The sequence below is a fragment of the Hermetia illucens genome, chromosome 2 (genome assembly GCF_905115235.1).
Source record: "Hermetia illucens chromosome 2, iHerIll2.2.curated.20191125, whole genome shotgun sequence".
NCBI classification, from domain to species: domain Eukaryota; kingdom Metazoa; phylum Arthropoda; class Insecta; order Diptera; family Stratiomyidae; genus Hermetia; species Hermetia illucens.
This window is the reverse complement of record NC_051850.1, coordinates 79,355,391-79,378,012: the sequence shown is the minus strand read 5'-3', so window position 1 is coordinate 79,378,012 and position 22,622 is coordinate 79,355,391. Positions and strand designations below refer to the sequence as shown.

General features: G+C 40.1%; 1 protein-coding gene across 1 annotated transcript in view; it reads left to right on the top strand.

Annotated features, from left to right (window-relative positions):
- The window catches only part of LOC119648640, a 358,882-nt gene that overhangs the window by 209,193 nt on the left and 127,067 nt on the right, over window positions 1-22,622 (top strand). The window lies entirely within an intron of this gene.

Sequence of the window (22,622 nt, the reverse complement as noted above, 5' to 3'; positions counted from 1 at the left end):
GTGTACAGTTTTACCCTGGCTATGCTATCATAGGCGGCTTTAAAGTCGATGAACAGGTGGTGCAACTGTTGTCCATATTCCAACAGTTTTTCCATCGCCTGCCGCAGAGAGAAAATCTGATCTGTTGCCGATTTGCCTAGAGTGAAGCCTCTTTGGTATGGGCCAATGATGTTCTGGGCGTATGGGGCTATCCGGCCTAGCAAGATAGCGGAGAATATCTTCTAGATGGTACTCAACAACGTGATACCTCTGTAATTGCTGCACTGTGTGATATCTCCCTTTTTATGTATGAGACAGATTATGCCTCGTTGCCAATCGTCAGGCATTGATTCGTTGTCCCATACCTTGAGCACAAGTTGATGAACCACTTGGTGTAACTGGTCGCCTCCATATTTAACTAATTCGGTTGTAATTCCATCGGCTCCTGGCGACTTATGATTTTTTACTCGATGAATTGCACGGACTGTTTCTCCTAAACTTGGTGGTGGCAGTATTTGTCCGTCGTCTTCAGTTGGCGGGACCTCCAACTCGACGATGTTCTGGTTGTTCAGTAGCTCATCGAAGTACTCAACCCATCGCTCTAATATGCCCATTCTGTCGGAAATCAGATTTCCCTCTTTGTCTCGGCAGGATGAGCATCGAGGTATATAAGGTTTCATCCTGCTGACTTGTTGGTAAAACTTCCGCGCCTGGTGCGGTTGCTCCCTGTACTTTTCTAGTTCACAGACTTGTTGGTTCTCCCAGGCTTTCTTTTTCCGTCTGTGAAGTCGCTTCTCCGCCCGACGGAGTTCGTGATAAGTCTCTGCGCGTGCCCGCGTTCTTTGAGAATGCAACATTACTCGGTATGCAGCATTCTTCCGTTCCGTTGCTAGCTTACATTCATCGTCAAACCAGCCGTTCCGACTCCTTTTGCGGCTGGGGCCAAGTATGTTTGTGGCCGTATCCATGATAACGTTCTTCAGGTGATTGTGAAGATCATTTGTTGATGCTTCATCTCCAGGTCCTCTGTTGACTGCGGTTATTGCGGCATCCATTTCCCTCTTATAGGTGTCGCGGAGGGTTGTGTTGTGGATGGCTTCAGTGTTCAGTCTTACCTGATTGTTAGAGGGGATTCTAGGTGGTATTGCTTTTCGAGCTCGGAGCACCATGCCAACGAGATAGTGATCCGAGTTTATATTGGCCCCCCAATATGTTCTGACATTCATCAAGGCTGAGAGGTGATGGCGTTCGATGAACACGTGGTCAATTTGGTTGAAAGTGGTCCCGTCTGGAGAGGCCCACGTATGTTTGTGGACCGCTTTCCGCGCAAACCAGGTACTTCCAACAACCATTTCGTGTGACCCTGCTAATTGAGTAGTCCGCAGTCCGTTTTCATTTGTATTTTCGTGTAAGCTATGGGAGCCAACGTATCGCCTGAATACGGGCTCCTTCCCTACTTGGCTGTTAAAATCCCCAAGTATGATTTTGATATCATATCTAGGACAGGCTTCGAGGGTTCGTTCTACTGCCTCGTAGAAGGTATCCTTCTCCGACTCTGCAGTCTCCTCTGTAGGGGCGTGAACGTTGATGAGGCTTATATTTCTAAACTTGCCTCGCAAGCGCAGAGTGCATAGCCGTTCGCTTATGTTTTCAAAGCCGATAACAGCAGGTTTCATTTTTTGGCTGACTAAGAAACCTACTCCGAGCACATGGTTTACTGGATGACCGCTATAATATATGGTATAGTGGCTCTTCTCCAGGAAACCGGTCCCTGTCCATCGCATCTCTTGCAACGCTGTTATATCAGCCCTATATTGGGACAGGGTATCAGCTAGCTGCTCATCAGCTTCATCTCTGTACAGGGAGCGCACGTTCCATGAGAAAATGCGCAAATCGTTATTCCGTGTTCGTTGCCGGGTCCGTCGTTTTAAAATCCGTCCTGTTGTGGCTTCGTAACAAGTTGTTTTCCGTGTAGGGTTGTCAGCCCTACCCAACCCCCAACCTGGAGGACCAGTTGGTACAATTTGTCCCGTTTTTAGGCGCGGGAGACTCGCCTTCATCCTTCTCCGTCTGCAGCTTTTCGTTAAGAAAGAGCTCCCAGCGGTCACCACGTGGAGATGGAGATAGGGTTTGGTAGTAGAGCTGTTGGTGTTGGTTCAGCAGGCATTTCCCAGGTTTTATGCTCCATCGTGGGTACCAATCCACGTTTCGCCCTGGGACCTATACTACCCTTTGACCGTCTTCCATATGTCCACCAAATTTCGTTTGAATCGCCGTGCATGTAAAACGGTCGGTATGCAGAAGGCAGCTCCGGGTCTTCTTTCGCTTTACTGATCAGTGCAACCCCCGCCGCTTTGCAATAACCTCCTTCAGGCAAGCGTTGAAGCAGTAGGCCTAGTCGATGGCGAGACAGTGTGTGAGACGTTGTTGTCATCAACCCGTACGGGATTTTTGAGAAATAATGTTTGTGCAATGCCGTCACTGACACTGCTTTCGAAGGCCGGGGATTTCTACCGTCCACCAACGCTTCCTCGATTTGGCTGATGAGTATATGTACTTTCCCATATGGAAACGAAATCTAGAATTCGTTTGGTGCAACACTTATTGCTCCTGTGCACATTGATGAACTTGACCGGTGAATAGAGTACCGAATAGTATGCTTTATTTGTTATTGGTATTAAGCTAAATGAAATTATCGACTTTCGAAATGTGGTACTCTTAAAAATTCAAACTCAGTCTGACGATCGCTTGCTGCTCTAGAAACGCGTGTTGAAATCCTGCTGATAATGCAGCTGTAAAAACAACTACTAATAAAGGAAAATGGTTGATACAGGAAACATACTAATATCCTGTTAGATATCTATGAAAGTATACAACATGGACGTGTAATTATTTATACAATTATTGGAATTTGGGAAAATATAAATCAATTCCAAGTATTAGAATTTATATCCGCATACATTCTGGATCTAGATTCATCAATGTAATGAAAGTTATGATCATTGATTTGCAGGCCGGAAAAGTGATGGTCTTTCAGGCAACGATGACGACAAGAAAATTAACCGAAAACGCTTCCGGTTAAATTTACATTTACCATACAACTGCAATGGTTTGCGCAACCGCGTTAAACATTCACTCACAATAAAAAGATCGTGGATACTTTAGCTACTGTAGCAACATTACCTTGTGTGGTTTTTAAGGCTTTTATAAATATACTAAAAACATGAACCGACACGTAGAACGATACTGAAGATATTTCAATAGACTGTAGTATAGAAGGATCATTACTTTTCATTTATCAAATATTACTTCTTTGCGCCATTGCTAAGAGGAAAATCTTATTAAATATGAATCACGCTCTTGTTGGCCTTCAGGGTAGAATCGAGCAAGAGTGTTGAAAGAGTATATACAGTGAGCAGAATTGAAATCCGGATACCGTTGTACGAAATATATGTGTTCAGGGAGGAGGTAAAAGGAGTTTCTGTGTTGTTTTTTACAAGAACGTAACGTACAGGTTGTTGGATACATTGGGAAGAAAATTAAGGAAAAAGGATCAGATAAAACCCTTGCTGAAGACGAATAACAAAAGGAACTCCACTTTCGTCGGCAACGTTGAAATCCAAACAGATTCAAACATCGTAATAATAACATTAAAAACTCAAAAAATGACTCGTTAATACTCCATATGCAGTTTTTAGGATCGTATACAGCCATCAGTGGTCAGTGAAAGGGATACACCCAAACTTCAAACATATTCAGCTAGAATTTTTCTCCATTATTTAAGAAGACGTTTCATTAAGGCGGTGTTTGTCATGGGACACTTTCAAAAAACCAAGTTTTTTTGTTAGCATTTTTCGAAGTATCTATAAGTGGTTTTTGCAGGATCCGAAGTAAAAAATAAGTTTAAGGTGTGTTTTGTTACGCTCTCCATTGTCCAGTCCGCGAAACTTAAAACCTTGAATAAGTTTTCCTCAAAACCACGTTTTTCAAATTGGTTCGCACGATTTGTAAAGAAGTAGACAGATTTTAAAGGTGCAGCGAATAACATAATGCCACGTTGACTTTTTCCGGTGAGAATAGTCATGTGGGGTATCAAATGAAAGGCTTCGATTAGTAATTTTCGAAACGGGTGTTAGTTTTGTCATTGGTTGCAAAAGTGTGGAATTGGAGGTCTGAAAACGGTCAGTTACTTCGAGGAACTGTTCTTAGAAACTACCCAACCTAAATATCTGAAAAGACAATTTGATAGCCGAAAGTATATCTTCATTGCTTTCCCTGTTATTTGTACGAACAAGAAATTATATGGTTGGCTGAGGTGGAGGATTTCATTCAAATTTATTGGCCAGTTGCTATTTCTTCCTAAAGGCGGGAAACTACATTAAAAGGGTTATTTTCATCTATTTTTTTTTTTTAAATTTTATCAACCGAGATACTTGGCTTTTGGTTTACATTTGGATGACCAAATGTTCGTGGAAGAAACAAAGAAACGAATCATTGTTACCCAAGCGATCCATTACAAAGATTTTTGCGATAAGCTAGATACTCGGGACGGCGAAAGAGATCTGTATCGACTGTAAAAAGCTGACACCAACGCACAGAGGACATCGAACACTTCTGTTATGTTAATGACAAGAACGGTATTTTGCTTACCGATCGTCGATCCGCAACTGATAGATAGCGGGAGCAAATTGAGCAAAACGGAAGGATTTGGTCATTTTCCACCTCTACAAATCCTGCCGACATTGGCAGCAATTTCAACTGCCATTGCCACCGCAGTCGAGCAAGCAATAGAAGGAATGAAATTAAGTAAAGTAACAGGACCTGACGACAACGCATCTGAGCTTTAGAAACCGAAGAGTTAGGCCTCAACACTGTGACCCAGTGAATTCTTCAATGAGGTAATTGAGGAGCATAGTCAAGGTGTACGAGGAAAAATTTCATCGTCCATTGAACTCCACAACATCCTCTGGGCAAGATAGATGGAGAACGTCACCGATTACAAGAAAAAATAATATCGATGACACGATGCAACCCTGGTAGACTATGTTTCGCACCTCAATTTCCTCTGAGATTTTACCTCAATGCAGCACATGACATTTTGCGCCATCGTATGTTACTCTGATGATAGCTATTAGTTTTCCCGAATTGCCTCTCCTGTGTACAGCACTCCAGGTACACCCTCTGTTCACAGTATCGAAAGCTTTCTCGAAATCGATGAAGAGCAAGTGAAGCGAAGATCTAGACTCCGCGCACTGTTCGAAAATGATCTGTAAGGTGTTGATGTGGTCAATGCAGAAGGATCAGCCTGCTCTCAGTCGATCAAGCCTTCGAGATGCTCTTTGATACGTTCCAGAATCATTTTAGCCATCAAGTAGCACCCAGATACCCCTCCAATTGTCACACTCAAAACGGATCCCCTTCTTTAGAATCTTAACGATCATCACTTTCTTCCTCTCTGGGAAAGATCTCGGATTCCCAAGATTTCCGTACGAGTTGAAGCAGCAGATTTGCAGCAACTTTAGTTGCAACGATAGATAACTCTGCAGGAAAGTCGTCGAGCCCAGTGGCTTTATTTCCTTCGAGTACATTGATGGCTGATGATGATGATTTCTCTTTTGTTTGGATGAATACAAGAGCAAAAACTTCATCGGATTTGATACGGTTAAGAACCGTGTGGAAATATTCGTTCCGCCTCTGCAGTCGCCCCTTAATATTTAAAAGTCATACAAAAATCAAAGATGCCTGTACATAAAATATATTTCGATGACATTCATACTCGAGTAGTTAAAAGAAAGCAAATAATGCGAAAATTGCAATTTTATAAGAAAATCTCACAATTTTTAAGGTAATCTGTTGATTTTGTCTGAGCAGCTTGTTTCTGACTGTACATCATCATAATTATCAACGGCGCAACAAGCGGTAACTGGTCTAGGCCTGTCTTAATAAGGAGCTCCAAACATTCTAGTTTTGCACCGAGGTCCATCAATTCGATATCTCTAAAGGTTGCCTGGCATCCTGGCCTACGCCATCGTTCCATCTCAGCAGGGTCTGCCCCGTCTTCTTCTTCTACCATAGATATTGCCCTTATAGACTTTTCGAGCTGGATCATACTCATTCATGCAGATTAAGTGACTCACCCACCCCAACCTATTAAGCCGGATTTTGTCCACAACCTGATGGTCATGACCGTGCGCAGATTTCATCGTCATAGCTGTTATTGGTTGTGGTTTTCAACCCTACGTAGGAGAAACGTTCAATGGTCTCAAAGTTGTATTCTCCTATCTTCATTGTTTTCATTTGACCAGTGCGATTCGATATTATTTGTTCTTTGGTTTTTGGCGCTAAAGTTGCCACCATGTACTTCGGCTTGCCTTCATTAATATACAGCACGACATCTCGCGCTGCCTTCTCGATCTGGATGAAGGTAGACTGTACATCTCGGGTTGTTCTTTCCATAATATCAATATCGTCAGCATAGGCCAATAGTTGGGTGGACTTAAAGAGGATGGTATCCATTGCCTTTACCTCAGCATCACGGATCACTTTCTCCAGGGCCAGGTTAAAGAGGATGCATGATAGGACATCCCCTTGTCGTAGACCGTTGTCGATGTGGCTTTTATCTGGCCTCGCACATTGTTCAGGGACAGCCTAGTCAGTTTTATTAATTTCATTAGGATACGGAATTCGATCATGGCCGTGTACAGTTTTAACCTGGCTATGCTATCATAGGCGACTTTAAAGTCGATAAACAGATGGTGCAACTGTTGTCCATATTCCAACAGTTTTTCCATCGCTTGCCGCAGAGAGAAAATCTAATCTGTTGCTGAGTTGCCTGGAGTGAAGCCTCTTTGGTATGGGTCAATGATGTTCTGGGCCTAGCAAGATAGTGGAGAATATCTTATAGATGGTACTCAGCAATGTGATACCTCTATAATTGCTGCACTGTGTGATATCTCCCTTTTTATGTATGAGACAGATAATGCCTCTTTGCCAGTCATCAAGCGTTGATTCGCTGTCCCACGCGTTGAGCATAAGTTGAAGAACCGCCTGGTGTAATTGGTCGCGTCCATATTTAACTAATTCGGTTGTAATTCCATCGACTCCTGGCGACTTATGATTTTTAAGCCGATGAATTGCACAGACTCTTGGACTGTTTCTTCTATATTTGGTGGTGGCAGCATTTGTCCGTCGTCTTAAGTTGAAGGGACTTTCAACTCGCCGATGTTCTGGTTGTTGAGCAGTTCATTAAAGTACTCAACCCATCGCTCCAATATGCCCATTCTGTCGGAAATGAGATTTCCCTCTTTGTCTCGGCAGGATGAGTATCGAGGTGTATAAGGCTTCATCCTGCTGACTTGTTGGCAAAATTTCTGCGCCTGGTACGGTTGCTTCCTGAACTTTTCGAGTTCGCAGACCTGTTGATCCTCTCAGACTTCATTTTTCCGTCTGTGAAGTCGCTTCTCTACTCACCCGGTAGTTCACGTGCCAGCGTCCTTTAAGAGTGCAACATTACTCGATATGCAGTATTCTTTCCTTCCGTTGATGATTTTGATATCATACTTGGGGCACGCTTCGAGGGTCCGCTCAACTGCCTCGTAGAAGGTATCCTTCTCCGACTCTGTAGGCTCTCCTGTAGGGGCGTGGACGTTTATGAGGCTTATATTTCTAAATTTGCCTCGCAAGCGCAGAGTGTGAATTTTTCACCATAGATTTATTAATATCTTGAGCATGCATAATAGCTTTTCCACCACAATCGCAAAGTTCGTTATTGGAATACAGATCAATTTATACACCCATCTCCAAAAAAGGTGTTTTTCTGCTGCAACGCTAGAGGGCGCTGCGATCATCTTAAAGAAAAAAAGTAAACGGCATTTTCACATACAGACTCAACTACAGTCCGCAAACTTAGATTATTTAAAAATATTAAAAACTAAATTGTTGGTGCCATGTTAAACTTTTTTTTTTTTAATTTTGGTGTTTTTTTACGGCTTCTTCAACGAATAAAAGAAAAAAACTACTGAATGAATCGCAATTATCCTAGTTTGCGGACCGTAGAAATTTGTGCTGAATAAGTCGTGAAAATTTCAAAGAATTTGGTTGGATAGATTTTGGGCTTTGGTGGCAGCCGATTTTCAACATGCAGTTTCGAGAAAAACGCATTTAAAAAGTAGAATGCGATTTTTAGCCATAAAACCTTAACTGACAATCTTCTATACCTAATCCATAAACCATAGGTTTCTTTAAGAAACACAGGTACAGTCTTGGGTTCAATTTTTGTCCGCTTAGCGAAGTCATTCCAACTTTATTCGGATCGATAAATACGAGCTTTATTACCGCGATCGACATAAATCTGGCATGTGACTTATCACGTGTTTAACACTATAATAACTTCGAATATCAAAAAATCACTCTGTCCATATATTTTACACTATATCTAGATACAATTGATGAAAAAAAAAATCGATTCCACGAATCCGACACACGGGATGACCCCCTTAATATACCAAGCCTATTTTGCCGAGTTTTAGCAGACTATAGTAAGAAATGTTCAAGTGGTGCGGCCCTTGGGCTCTCCGACCTGATCTTCATTTTCCTTTGGAATTTCAGAATGTACGAGGAAGTAAGCCTGGCGGATAGTGAAACATTAGCTTGTGTGTTTTTGCCGAGATAGCGCCGGATCCTGCTGCCTTCCTATTTTTTATTGCCTCTTCCAGACCTTTCATGTTGAAAAGTACGTAATGCTCGGCACCTCCTACGCTATTGTTATCAACCGAAACGGGTCTATCTTTTCGGCATTATGTTATCAGCTTATAACCGACTATCCACAATTCCTGATCCAAAATCCCATCGATTAGTCGATTAGCTCGTTCCCAGCAGCGAGCTTTGCTTTTGTTTATCAACTAATGACACTCTTTCTGCAGGTCGGCAATAAAAGGTGCCCTCCAGGGCATGGAAGCCCTGTAAGCTGTTGTTACTAGGTTTACAGCTGAATTTACGAAATGTCGGCTGTAGCGCTACCACCTCCCAAAGTATCCTCCAGCGCGCGGCAAGTGCTCCGATGAATTTCCCAATGATCACATTTGCAGTATTCCACGCCCTGGGAGATTGCCGGGCTAGTGCACGTGGAGAGATAGTTTGCCGGAAAGTCTACCAGAACTTACTGACGACACCACTGATTTCGACGCGTAAAGCTGTTCTGTTTTTGAAGTCCGCTTAGGATTCAGTTTCTAAGACTGCACTGCAATTTGGTTGAAAGAAATTTCGGACCATTGTGCTGATAGCCCTGTCATGAATATGCCAGAGAAAAGTGACTTTGAAGAGGAAGACAATATTCCGGTCGCTACTCTAACGCTTAGACAAGAAGTCCAGAGCTGGCCCCAACTTCTGAATCAGATAGATCATGAATTTTTCGAATGGCACAGTACACAATGTAAGGATTCCTGAATATTGTAAGAAGTAACGAGTGTTCCAGTCGAAAAATAAAAACAAGTTAAATTCACTCCTCGTGGACGAGGAATACATACATACATGCAGAATCAATTAATTTTGCTAATGGTTTGCTTAACTGGACTAAGCAACTATTTATAAGCGTCCAAAAGTTTGAATCATGAGGATAGGATGTTTGGCTTGGTTACTAGCGCTTGTTGGCGATCTTGCATGGATTGCCAAACCTCAAAAAACCGACGTAACGTAAAGGTCTGGGTAGAGTGTTTTGCTTGGTTGCTAGCGTTTGCGGCCCGTCTGATGGAATGTCGGTTTTTTGGCAAAAATCAAAGGGTGTGTGCGAAATGAAGGAGTGGTGTAAAATGAACTTTGTGAACGAACCTTGCCTGGTGTGGAATGTTCATTGTACATTGCGTTGCAAGCGAATTGCAGCTCACATCGAAGTTTTCTGGGAGTTTGAAATTTCTCAGCAGCTAACGAATACTTCAACAATATTTTTAATGCGCGGGGTTAACGAAACTTATGTTTTTTCTATCATACAATATACTTGTAAAAGATAATATGTCCACTTACCCAATAAAGTCTATATTTGCATCGTTGTACTTAAAGCTTTTATTCGTTTCAGTGCCCTTGAATTAGTCGCTTAGATTACTCAAAAATTTCCAAAAAAGCTCATGCACGAAATTAGAAACAATAAAATAAAAATGTATATGCCCGGGTACTTCCACCAAGCCTTTTGAAACATCATTCGCTACGTCTCCGAGAAAAATGCGTGTGACGGACAGACAGACAGTAAACCGATTTTAATAAGGTGTGTGTTTACACAAAACCTTAAAAATAGATTAATGAAAGTACGAACTGTATTAGATTTCAGTAAAAATATGAGAAATGAAGCTTGAAACATCTTTAGGACGCACAGTGTACATAAGTGAATCGGCGTGAAATCTTCAAATCTGACAACATTGTAGACTCCAGCGGAATGGAAAGCAACCAGGGAAAATTTCCCCGAGTCGAAGGCACAGCTGTTCGAATGCCAAGTTGTGCGCTTTCCAGTGTGCAACAATTTGGTATTGTAGACTTGGTGTGGTTTGAAGACCTCGAACTGGAGAAAAAAGAAGTCGTGTGCATGGCATCAGCGTGTGGTGTAGCGTCATCGTACAAATTGCCACTACTGTGCCAGACCCGGTTTGGAACTTGTTTATCGTACAATCGAGATCCGATGCTGCCACTTTTATGGTAGTTTCTGAGCTTCATTCTAGTTTCGTCATATTTTCACACCTCGCTCTTGCAATTCCTGTAGCTCTGCTTCGGTAATGAGTAGGTTTCCATCCACGCAAGAGGTTACTTGGTGTTAGCACCCGTTGTCGAGAAAAAAGTACGTAGAGTGGTAGCACTGGATATATGTATCTTGTATGTACACAACGAGCTCGAAGACCCGCGGAAAAGTTCGTCGGAGAAGAACTCAGGGGTTTAGTTGCACGCGAGCCGCGACGTGAGTGTGTGGAGTATTTGTGCGGTGTAAGGGCATTTTTGAAAATGGATGAGTGTTCCGTGTCGACGACCAGAGAATGAATGTCGCCACCATTGGATACTTTAAAAATAAACCAAAGGAATTGCCGGTTGCACGAAGCATCCACAAGTGTTTTGAAGAATTCTACTGAAGCCCCCGTGCGGGTGTAAATTTGCCCAGGAATAAGGCATTGGTGTGATATTCAGTGCTGGAAGTGTTCGACAGTGTCCTGGTTTTGTGCGAAAGAAAATTTACCAAATCCCACATCCACGGAGAATCTATTTTTAGTGCAGATCAGATACTGTGAATGGTCCTGCCATTTGCCAAGAATTTATAGCATTGAAAAAGTGAAAGCCTGAAATTATTTGAAAAGTTCGAAAATGTGTGTGAACTGTGTCTTCAGATCAACAGGAGATAAATGAGTATTTGAACGCGACCAACGCTTTCTGGTGAATATTTTTGGATAAAGAGTTATGAGAAAAGGTAAAATCGGCGGCTGCCTCGTCGCAAACAGCAAATTTAGTCATAATGGTGAACGTAAGCCAGATTATTTATCCACGATCGCTCACGTAAGCTGAAATTCAGTTGACCAACTGAAAATATACACCAGAGGCAGGAAGAGGGAGCGAACACCTGCCCAGTTGTGATTATTTCTATATTTCGGCGTTGTAGATTGTATTCGAGATTTATGTGTTTCGTGCTTTAGTGTGATGAGGTTTGCTGGATCGGTCCATCGGGACAACAAATTCCTCAGTGGCACTTGAAGAGGACACGACATGGATTTTGGTCGCGAAACCCACACTGCTCGCCTTTTGGAACGCTATAAGATGGCCTCCTCTGTGAGCGATCGTTCACTTGTGTGCTTTTCTTTTTTCTTAATTGATTAGTCATGAAAATGGAAAGAAGAAATTGTAATTGGATCGAATGACGTAAACTTAAGCATAATGTTCCGTTGTATTTATATGTATGGGCCGAAGATGCATACTCATCTGTATATTGATGAATCCAACTTCTGCTGAGTGCCGTCTGCGTTACCGCGTCCTCATTGCCAGGCACGATCGCTTTCAACCAGTGGTTTCAAACATGTTAGGTAATGAGGCATTTTTGATGTATCTCGTGGTTAACATACAGTGGACCAACACAGTTTGCTAGATGTTGAAGGTGTAGGGAGAATGGACATGTGGTAAAATGTACAAGTTTGAAGTGAGACAGCACTCAGTTCCGGAAATTACCCAACCTAAAAATCTGAGAAATATAGGTTAATGCGCTTATATGGGATTCCAAGCCTCAAATTACATCACTTTCCGACACCTGTTCAAATAAACTTTATAACAGCATATTACCAACTTGGCCGAAAAATTCCTCTTCAATCCATGCTTATAGTACCCAGCAGTAGCAAAGAGGATAGTATCGCACACAAAATTCTACTATTAGTATCAAAGTTATTGCAGTTCGAAATAATCAATTGTGCGAGAAATCTTAATCCATAGAAATAAGATGCTAACGTTATAATTAATGAGAATGATTGAAAAATGACGTTCTAAAGTTCCATATATTTTAAGGTTTTGTATGAACCCAACAAAATTGAACAGGTCTCTTTCTTAGAATGTATACAACCGAAAAATCTGAAAATCTTAGTGCTTCATTTGTATGAAATCTAGGTCTCAAAATACATCCCAGTCCGATATTTGCTCAAAGTTAATAATAGCATACAATATACAGTTTGAAGTGGACTTCTTATTAACAAAGTGAAAGATTGGCAAAATTTGCCATTCCACGTGAACTAATTGCATTCAAAGACGTGTATGACGTCATCATCAAATAAAAGGAACTCATATGAGCGGGGGTTCATAAGGGAACATCCTAGTTTTCCTTTTTAATGTTTTGTTTATAGAACATATCCTTACTAAAAATACTCTCCATACCGATATCTATTCAAATTAATAATAGTATAATACTGTTTTTGCGGAAATTGGCTAGAAACCTCCCTTTAGCCTGGAGTTACAAAAATTTGCAGTAATATAGACTATAGTACGAAGCTGATATCCCCCCGTTTGATTAAAATCACACATTTTTTAAAAAAGTTAGCTCGAATTTGCCTTTTCCGTGTGAATTCACTGCAACCGAAATCTATCAAATAATTAAAGTGAGTAGTTTCTTCTTTTTCTTCAGCCTTTGCCCGTTCACAAGCGAGGTCGGCTCGTCGTGATTGGTTTCGCCATTTTATTTTACCAAATGCCTGATCAGAATGAATCGCGAGGCTTTTAAATCCCCATGCAGTGTATCAAGCCACCGTTGTTTCGACGGGCCTTTGGTCGTTTACCATCGACTTGGATGTTCAGACCAATCTCGGCAACGGAATTCTCGTTAGCGTGATTTACATGACCATACCATCGAAGAAGCCACTCTCACAGTTTTTTCCACGATCGCATATAGGGGCATTTGAGCCAGAAAAGTGGACCAAATTATTTTGTTGCATTTTTCATATTAAATCAATAAAAGTATATCATTAATAACCTAGAAACTTTTTTTTTAACAATTTTCTTAAAGAAGAAACGGATATTTAGTGCAGAAAATTACGTTTTTAAGTAAAAAAATATTTGATGTTAAAATTTAAAAAAGAAAACAAATAAAAGCCGCAACTTTGCTATTTCATCACAGTATGCATCAAACTGATCAACGTCTATTTTGTGGTCACTAGATATTATTTCCAATACCGTCGCGAATCTTACAATCAAGTTTTAGTCCACTCCAGTAATGTTGGCTGATATCTCGGCATTGTTGAAAAACCTTCTGCTAGTATTACCATCGTTACTCGTTCCATAGCCAGGCTTAAGAACGTCAACGATAAGTCCAAGCTCGATCTTGAATTTTTCCTGTATTTCTCATTTTTTGTCATTTATTCGACCCTTCCTGGCTTGAGTTAGTTTTTTATTCCACTTTTTTACCGGAATTTTGTACGAAAGATGGAGGAGTGTCTCAAAAAATCTTATCCTGGCATGCAAAATCAATAAACCAAACTCTAAATTTTCTTCAGTTAGTAACGCCAAATCATTGAAGTTTTTTTGCGAAGTGTTTATGTAGTTCCTCTGAGTAGATGTATTGTTTGATGCAGCATTGCATACTTTACCATCTACCATTGTGATCAATAATTGGTGCTTCGTAAAAACATGTTCATTTTTTCCACCAACTTTTGTCGGTTCTAGTTGGTTTTTTTATTTTTGATTTAATTTATTTTTTCGTTCGTGGCGTCTTTGTTTCATGCACAAATCTAATCCTCATTGATCTGCAATAACGTAGTGAAGATTCTGTCGGATTCTGCCAAATTACTTTTTTATTGGTAGTGCACGTAAGTCACGAAGATTGAAAAATGTTTGCTTCAGATTCACTGCTGCTTTCAAATTTTTGTTTATATTGTACCTGTTGTGATTCATTGCATCCCCACTTTGATATAAGTTCAAGAGAAGCAACTCATCTGGGGTAAAAGTAGATAATATTTCATCTAACTACAATAGTAATCTTTAAACTGTTTTATCCAGAAGAGCTTGCAGTTCTACCTCGGCGAAAGTTGCAGTCGCACGGAATGCTTCCTTATCCGGGTAACATTCTTTTTTAGCTTTTTGTATAACTACTACAACAACTAGGATATAATAGTTTGTCATTAGTTCGTATAATTTCGTATTGCTTTCTTGTTAAAAAAGTTTCAACAAAAATAGACAAGGCTTTGTTCGGTGGTAGTTGTTTTGATACCGTAGGAATGATTTGCCTTAATAATGCCTGTTTGTATTTATCGCCTACTAGGTGACGTAATAACAACTTTCACAACAGTCACTCCACTTGGATTGCCACTTTCCCGAAGTCTCATCCCAAAAGCATAGAAAAGTTCAGAAGCATCGTGACTTTGTCTTAAGTGCACTGTTTTCCGGCGCTTACTGCGTGCTGCCAAATTTTCGAAATCCTTTTCCTGGCGTTCAACATTATATATACGCTTAAGGGGAATTTCCAATGTCCCCTGCAGCCATTCTTGATTTTTTCTTAAGAACACTTGTTCAGTTCTTCTTACAGCTTGCCATCTAGACTTAATTTCAGATTTTACGCGTAAAAATTCATGTTCTTTGCAAATCGAATGTGGCTTTCTTCACAATTTTTTTTCTACTTCATCTAATTTTTTGGACAAATTCTCCTATGTCGATCATAAAGAACCGGGAAATGTGCGGATGTACAACTCACACACCGCGATTTACAATAAAGAACAAAAAATCATCCAAATAAGTAGTTAAGATGTTTGAATGTTTTTAAGGCCCTTTCCGTTATAATAAAAAAATATTTGTTTGTATGGGTTGTTATATACCTGGTAAACACTTATCAATTTCCAACACTCAGAACCATAGAGAGCGGCAGGACGGACGACATTGCGGTACATTTTAGATTTGAGATCTTCATTGATATCATATAGAACACCAGTTGTGGAACGCCACTTCATCCAGGTTGCGTTAATGTCGCTCTCCATTGGCTGACAGCATTGACCGGAGATATTTAAGTGACTCATAACATAAGGAATTACTTTGGTAAGTTTGAAGGAACGGGTTCGAATTTTGATTTTTTGATTTTTTTCAAACGGTTTATTTTTTATTTCGGATAAAGTTGGGCATATATATTGCCATAATGGGAAAGTTTAAAAAAAAGTAGTTATGAAATTTTCAAAGCTGGTTTTTCTTTGCTACAATTTTTTTAATAATATGTCAGAAATGGGCGGCGTGCGTGAGGCACTGAGGCGTGGACAAAAATGAGATTTTAATCAGCATGAAATTCTCTATATAATAAACCACAATCAAAAAAGTCGCCAAAAAAATGAAGTGCCAGTGATTTTTCAAATTTTTTCGGAGTTTAGTGCCAAAAAACCTGATGTAAATCAAAATATTTAGCACCTATCTCCGTCTTCGAGCGAATACCCAAATAGTTTTTTTTAATCATCCACGCGTTTAAAAATGTATTACAGTAATCACAGCACTGACTTTTCAGTATACAACTCGAATCATAACCGGTAGAACCAGTTTCCAACATAACCATACCCAGAACGTACCCATATAAAGTAGACTTTATGAAGAGGAGGGCACGATACAAGAAGGAAGAGGGTAAAAATGCGACTTTGACTTGCCGCACTGTATTGTATACACTGCCTAATTCATTTTTAAGGTTTTGTGTAAACACAAAACCTTATTAAAATCGATTTACTGTCTGTCCGTCTGTCTGTCTGCCTGTTGTCCGTCACACACATTTTTCTCGGAGACCAAATTTGGTAGAAAGTTGCGAACTGTGAACGCTCACGCATTGAGTGAGTTACATCCTTTTACGTCGAATTTAAGGGGGATCCCCATACATGCGGGAGAAAAGATTCTTTTGAAGGGGTGAAAGTCCCGAACATGGCGGAGCGATCGTGGAAGTGAAAAAAAAGTAGAGAATATTCGCTTAAAAATAGTTGGATCAAGTTTTTCTGGATTGAATTTAAATGATAAATTCCTTTTTTTCTCTCCGAATATAGTCTTGATGAGTTTTTTTTTATGCCGGTCTTAGTTTTGACATTTGTTGGAAAGGCGGGGAATGCGTGGAGTTGAAAATGGTGATTTCTTTAACGGACTCGTTCTCAGAAACTGCACAGTAGAAAAATCTGAAAAAAATAATGAAACTTCCTCTATACGGTGTCCAGGAATCAAAATGCTCTCCATATCGATATCTGCTCAAATAAGGTCAATAATAGTATATTTTATTGGAAATTGACTAGAAACCCGCCTTAAGTTTTTCCTAGAGTTATAAAATGAAGCATGTTATCGCAAGTTTGATCAAAATCATACTAATACTAACAAAGTTACAGTAGCTCAAAGTTGTCTTTAATGTGTAAAGTTACTGCAACCCGAAGTACTAAATATCAAGCATCACACAAAATGAGTAGTCTGACATGCTACAAGCACATACATAATGGGCTATGTACAAATGGGATAGTTCTACACTCAAATATACTCACAGAAGGAACAAACAAAACCTTTCATAACTGAAGCGCCAAGCTTTTGGTTTCTCGATCAGTTTTAGATTTCTTTTTTTTGGCTATAAAAAAAAGTGTAATTTTTTTTGTTATTATTGGAGATGGATTGGAGATTCAGCCCGATCAGTTCAACAGAATTTTAGTTGTGTTTCCCGCCAGTTGAAAAAATGTGGTGTTGTGAAAACCGCGTTTAAAGTTTTTATTTTGTAAGCACGTTAACATGACCCATATTTTTCTATTTGCTGTAACCTTGTAAATATTTTCTGCCATATATTGTTTTCAAAACATCTATAAAACATAAAATCCATTTTTGGAAACCGTCATATAGGAAAACATTAAAAAAATCATTGAAAAGCATTAAAAATCTAAGGTTCATTACGATTTTAAAAGCTAAAAATTATAAAAATTCATTTTGAAAATCGCTGCTGTCTGTCTGAAAAAACCGTGCAGTGTAATTTTCTCCGTTTCTTCTTCAGAATACTACTGTGACATAAACGCATTTACAATTATACCTCTACCATTGCCATCGGTATTCCAGTCTACAGCATATTGACCAGTTCTGAAATTATGGCTTTGTACTTTTCATTGAATATATATCGGAAAAAGAAAAAACAAGTCCTAAATTATAGTGGGATGGTTTCGTTTTGGTGCCGATCCTACAACCCAAAGCCTTGCGCAGAATGATTAGAGAGATGAAAACCTAAGTTAAATAGATGGAGTTAGTAGCAATGATCAGCTGATGTAAATCAGCTTACCTATTAGTTGGGAAAGATATAATGTGTTAGGCAGGGTCTTCTGGCGCACTATTTTTTGTCACTCGTGTTTACATTAGTTGATTACGAATCGATTTGTGTTTCGTCGTTTTCAGTATTCGCTTGTGAATTGATTGCGATAAATAAAGATGTATTCAGCTGAAATAAGAAGCAAAGTGCTGGAGATATTTAAGCAGCTAAAAACAAGTCACAAATTTCAAAAAGTTTAAACATTACCGCAAATAATAGTAATACGCACGTATACTGTTTCATCAAATATTTTTTTTTTCAATATTTAGGAAATTTTGTTTCTGAAAGAATGAAAAAAATTGGAACAATATATTCAACCAAAAATTTGAAAATAATCACGATGATGAACCTATTTTTTTGAAATCTAGACCTCAAAACAATCCCATTCCAAAATCTGCTCAAAGAAAGTTAATAATGATATATATAATACTGTATTTTAGAAATTTATCAGAAGACGCTCTTCTGCTTCAAAATATGTACTTATATCGTGAAGTTTCGAATGAGGGAAAGCTCTTTAATAAAAAATGGAAAAATCTTTGGACCCGAAACGTTTCCCGAGTTGTTTTTCTCAAGTTACATATTGGAAAACTGCGGGTGCTGAAATTTATTCAATCATTTCATATATATTTGGACGAAGTAGAGATGCTTTTTTCCTGTCGTTTGTTTATATTGTTTTATTTTTGATTTATTATTTCACGATGTGTTTAGAAAAGGAGTACAAGTTTTCTTCGATCGCAGTTCACGTGCCGCACGAGATCCATTCTAAATTATAGATTCGGAAATTCTTCAATGATAGTGTGTGCAACTACAGTTCAGATTTTGTTTTACCTAAGCACAAATTATTGTAGATACTTCATAATTTGTGACAGTTCAGGATTTGCTGTTGCCACTTTTTGAATGGGGGAGAATATTTTCTAGGTGAAAAAGTAAATACAAAAGAAACTGTCGTTCCGCTTCGCTGCTCACTATGACTTCCGGTAATTTTGGAGTATTTCATTATTGACTGATGTATGTCCGTCTGATTTTTTGTTGGCGGCTTGATAGGGTGTATGCATATGTGTTTATGAGTTGTGACTGTTGGCTAATTTGTCAGACCACATTTCCAAATTCGGAATGTTGATTTCTTCTTGAAAATAACTGGATGTAAAACATTTACAAGGACAGGAATTTTGTTCATGATTGTTTTATCGTTAAACTTTCAGAAGTTTGTTAATGATGATAATTTGAAGTTGCGTAAACCAATACACTGAAAATCTTTAGAAAAGGAGAAATTTCAATTTTATTTTTTTAATTCTCAGGTTTTTACACGAGATTAGCTATTTACTTACTACGATCTCTAGCCTATTATCCGATCCGGCCATATAATAGCTTTGAAGAGAACTGAAAAACGTGGGAGCCTGGGCGTCTTTTTAAAAAAAACTACTAAAATCGGTTCAATGTCTGTCTGTCCGACTGCTACACAAGTTTTACTTTGAAAGGGCTGTAGCTATCGTCACGAAATTTGGTGAGAATATGTGGTCTGTGAATCGCTACACGTGCGTTGCGTCATTTGCTGTTCGCTTTTAAGGGGGGATATGTGGGAAAAGTGTTTTATTCAAATCCAATCTGAGACCGCTTTTCATGGGGCGATCATTCCATTTTTGGACAAGTGCTCGGGATCATTTTTGCGATTGGAGACGACATGTAGGGACTTAATCCTATGGTCCTTTTCAGACACGGATTTATTTTGTGACCACAATCAGACTGAGAGACAAGCAACAACGGTACCAGTCTATACATCCATGCTGGTGGATGCAAGAACTACCTAAATCTCTACCGAACTAAGGAATATGCACCCGTGTTGAAACGCAACACCACGCCGAGGCCCGAAAGTCTTCTCGCTTGAGCACAACCACAACCACCATGAAACTCCCACTAGGGGGGCCAACCGCAAACAAACGAGCTGCCCGGACTGCCTCTAATTTACTTAATCGTGTGGCATTGTCAATGGAGGTTTTCCGTGAAGCGCCATTCTTTTTAAATTTGGAAATGAACCGCTCAATATATCTTGCAGATTGCTTCTGCTTTACGATTAACATATCAACCGTTGTCCTGAATTTGTTGTCAATTTTGTTGTTATATCGAAAAACTTTATTCAAAATTTCTCAACTTCCGTTGCATTGAGATTGATAAAAGATCTCCTTTATGATCTTCATATCGATTGCTTTGTATCGTAGTACAGTGAAGCCCATAGTGTTTTACGTAGGCACCTGTCGTGAGACTTAATCCTACGGTCCTCTTCAGACACGGATTGATTTTGTGACCACAATCAGAGCCCCGCTGAGACAAGCAACAACGGTACCAATCTATACCAAGTGCATGGCTTAGCATTCATACTGGTGGATACAAGAATTACCTAAATCTCTACCGAACTATGGAGTACGGCACCCGTGTTGATACGCAACACCACGTCGAGGCCCGAAGGTCTCTTCTCGCTTGAGCATAACCACAACCACGATGAAACTCCCACTAGGGGGGCCAATCGCAATTAACCGAGCTGCCCTCACATACAACAGGAGTTCACCCGAAGTATGAGAGTCCAGGGGCTATCCCGGTTCCCATGGTACCAGTATACCTGGTAAGGTTTCGTGACCAATTTGCCACTTCAGATGAGTCCCCGTGCAGGCCTAATTTGGGTCTGCTCGCCCCAATTAGGCCTTTGGAGCATTCGCCTACTGCATCACGGCCGGCAAACCAAAGCGAGTACAGCGTCTCCCGGTTTTGGTTTGGCCGACAGTGTGGCCGCCCGTCTCCCTCACCGCCACCTCTGAGCACGACAGGTGGAACTGCTCCAAATGTCGGCAATGATTGTGGAAGTGGAGGATAAAGCAACTCTTCAGTTGCAATCTGCTCGAAATACTTTTGTCGCGTATCCGTCCCGGCTCGACGGTCGATAAGCAAAGTACCGTTCTTGTCATTGACGCAACATAAATGTTCGATATCCTGTATGATTTCTTTCGCCGTCCCGCGTATCCAATTTATCATAAAGATCTTTGTAATAATCCGTTCGGGTGATAACGATCGCTCTCTTTGCTTCCCGGTTGGCATTCTTATAAATTTGCCAATTGGCGAGCGTTTTATCGTCGGGAAACTTGTGGTAGAGGCGTTTCTTTTAACGCACCTTCATACGAACATCGTCATTCCAAAGTCAATTAATCTCTGTTGATGAACCGCTTACCTGGCTTGGTGATCCGGATGTTTGCATAGGCCGCTTCATAGATCGTGTCTTTAATTTGTCTTGGGACTAGCACGGTTCTTCCACATTCGTAATGGTTGGTAATCCCGTGAGATCATTTCTTCTCACGAAATCGCCACCATTTAATGCGAGCTGTTTTCTCGACGATTTGATTCGCAAGATGGCAATCAACGTCCGATTTTGAGGTGCGGTAGTTTCATAGAGAACGGCTTTACAATAAGTGACGGTGGTAAAATGTCGGTGTTTTGTGGGAATGTAGTCGATTTGCGTTTTACTATTCCCATTATAAAATGTAGAGGATGAGATAATCGTTTGATGAACCATGTGTTCATAAGTACAAGGTCATGGGTGTCCGCAAAATCGACTACACGCTTGCCACCCTCATTGCGCGCTCCAAACTTCTTTCTCCCCATGGCACCTGTTTCCGTCTGCTCTTTTCACCCACAGAACCATTAAAGTTTTCTGCAATGATTTTATAGTCATCAGGAGGCACATTGCAGGTCTTTGCATCGAGAAGTTGCCAGAAGGAATCTTTCTAGGCATCCGGTAGATCTGTTTGTGGTGCATATGCGGTGAAGAAGTGAATAGTGCCATCAGCTGATATAATGGTGAGCTTTTATCAGCCGGTTGTCAAATCGTTACGACTTCGATTCGATTTTAAAAATGTGAAGCCAGTGTCTATAGCGAGGCGCGCGGGTCAAAGCCGCATTTTGAGCCTATTCCTCTTGTTGTATCGTGCCTTTCCCTTCAAAACGTCTACTTTATATGTGTATATTACACATTCTCGTTTTGTTAGCATGTTGTATAAATAGAAGGAATCACTTTGGAAACTGATTTTACCGGTTACAATTCGGCTTTTGTACTGAGAAATCACTACTGTTTACTATAATAAATTTTTAAATGCGTTTTTCTCAAAATAACTTTTTTGGGGTTGGCGTGGAGAATTAAAAAACAAGTCGGGAAACCGGAAGCTGGACGCTTCAGGTACGAAAAGTTTTGTGTATTTCTTAGTACGTAGCACGTAATATATCCATATATTATGTGAGAGTATCCACTTTCATAGTCTTCAATTTTCAAAGAAGCTGGTAAGCTGGTAAGATCATGCTCTATATTATAGCCTATATCATTGCAAAATTTAATGGTACTAGGATGAACTTAAGGGGGGTTTCTAACCAATTACAAAAAATTGTAGTAATATACTATTATTAACTTTATTTAAACAGATATCGGCATGGAAGGTATTTCGGAGCCCAGGCACCATATAGTGGCAGCCTCCTGATTTTTTTCAGATTTTTCGGTTTGGTAGTTTCTGAGAATGGCCCCCTTAAAGAAGTGATCACTTTCAACTCCCCGCGCTCTCCACCCTTCCAAGGAATGTCAAAACTAAGATCGGCTTTGAAAAGTACTAATCGAGACCTTTAATTTGATACCCCACATGACTATATTTGATGAAAAAAAATTTTGCACCCCCCTTTTGCATGTATGGGGACCCCCCCTTCAATTCGACGTAAAAGGATATAATTCATTGTATGCGTGAGCGTTCACAGTTCCCACCTTTCTACCAAATTTGGTGTCAATCGCTATAACCGTCTCCGAGAAAAATGCGTGTGACGGACAGACAGACGGTAAACC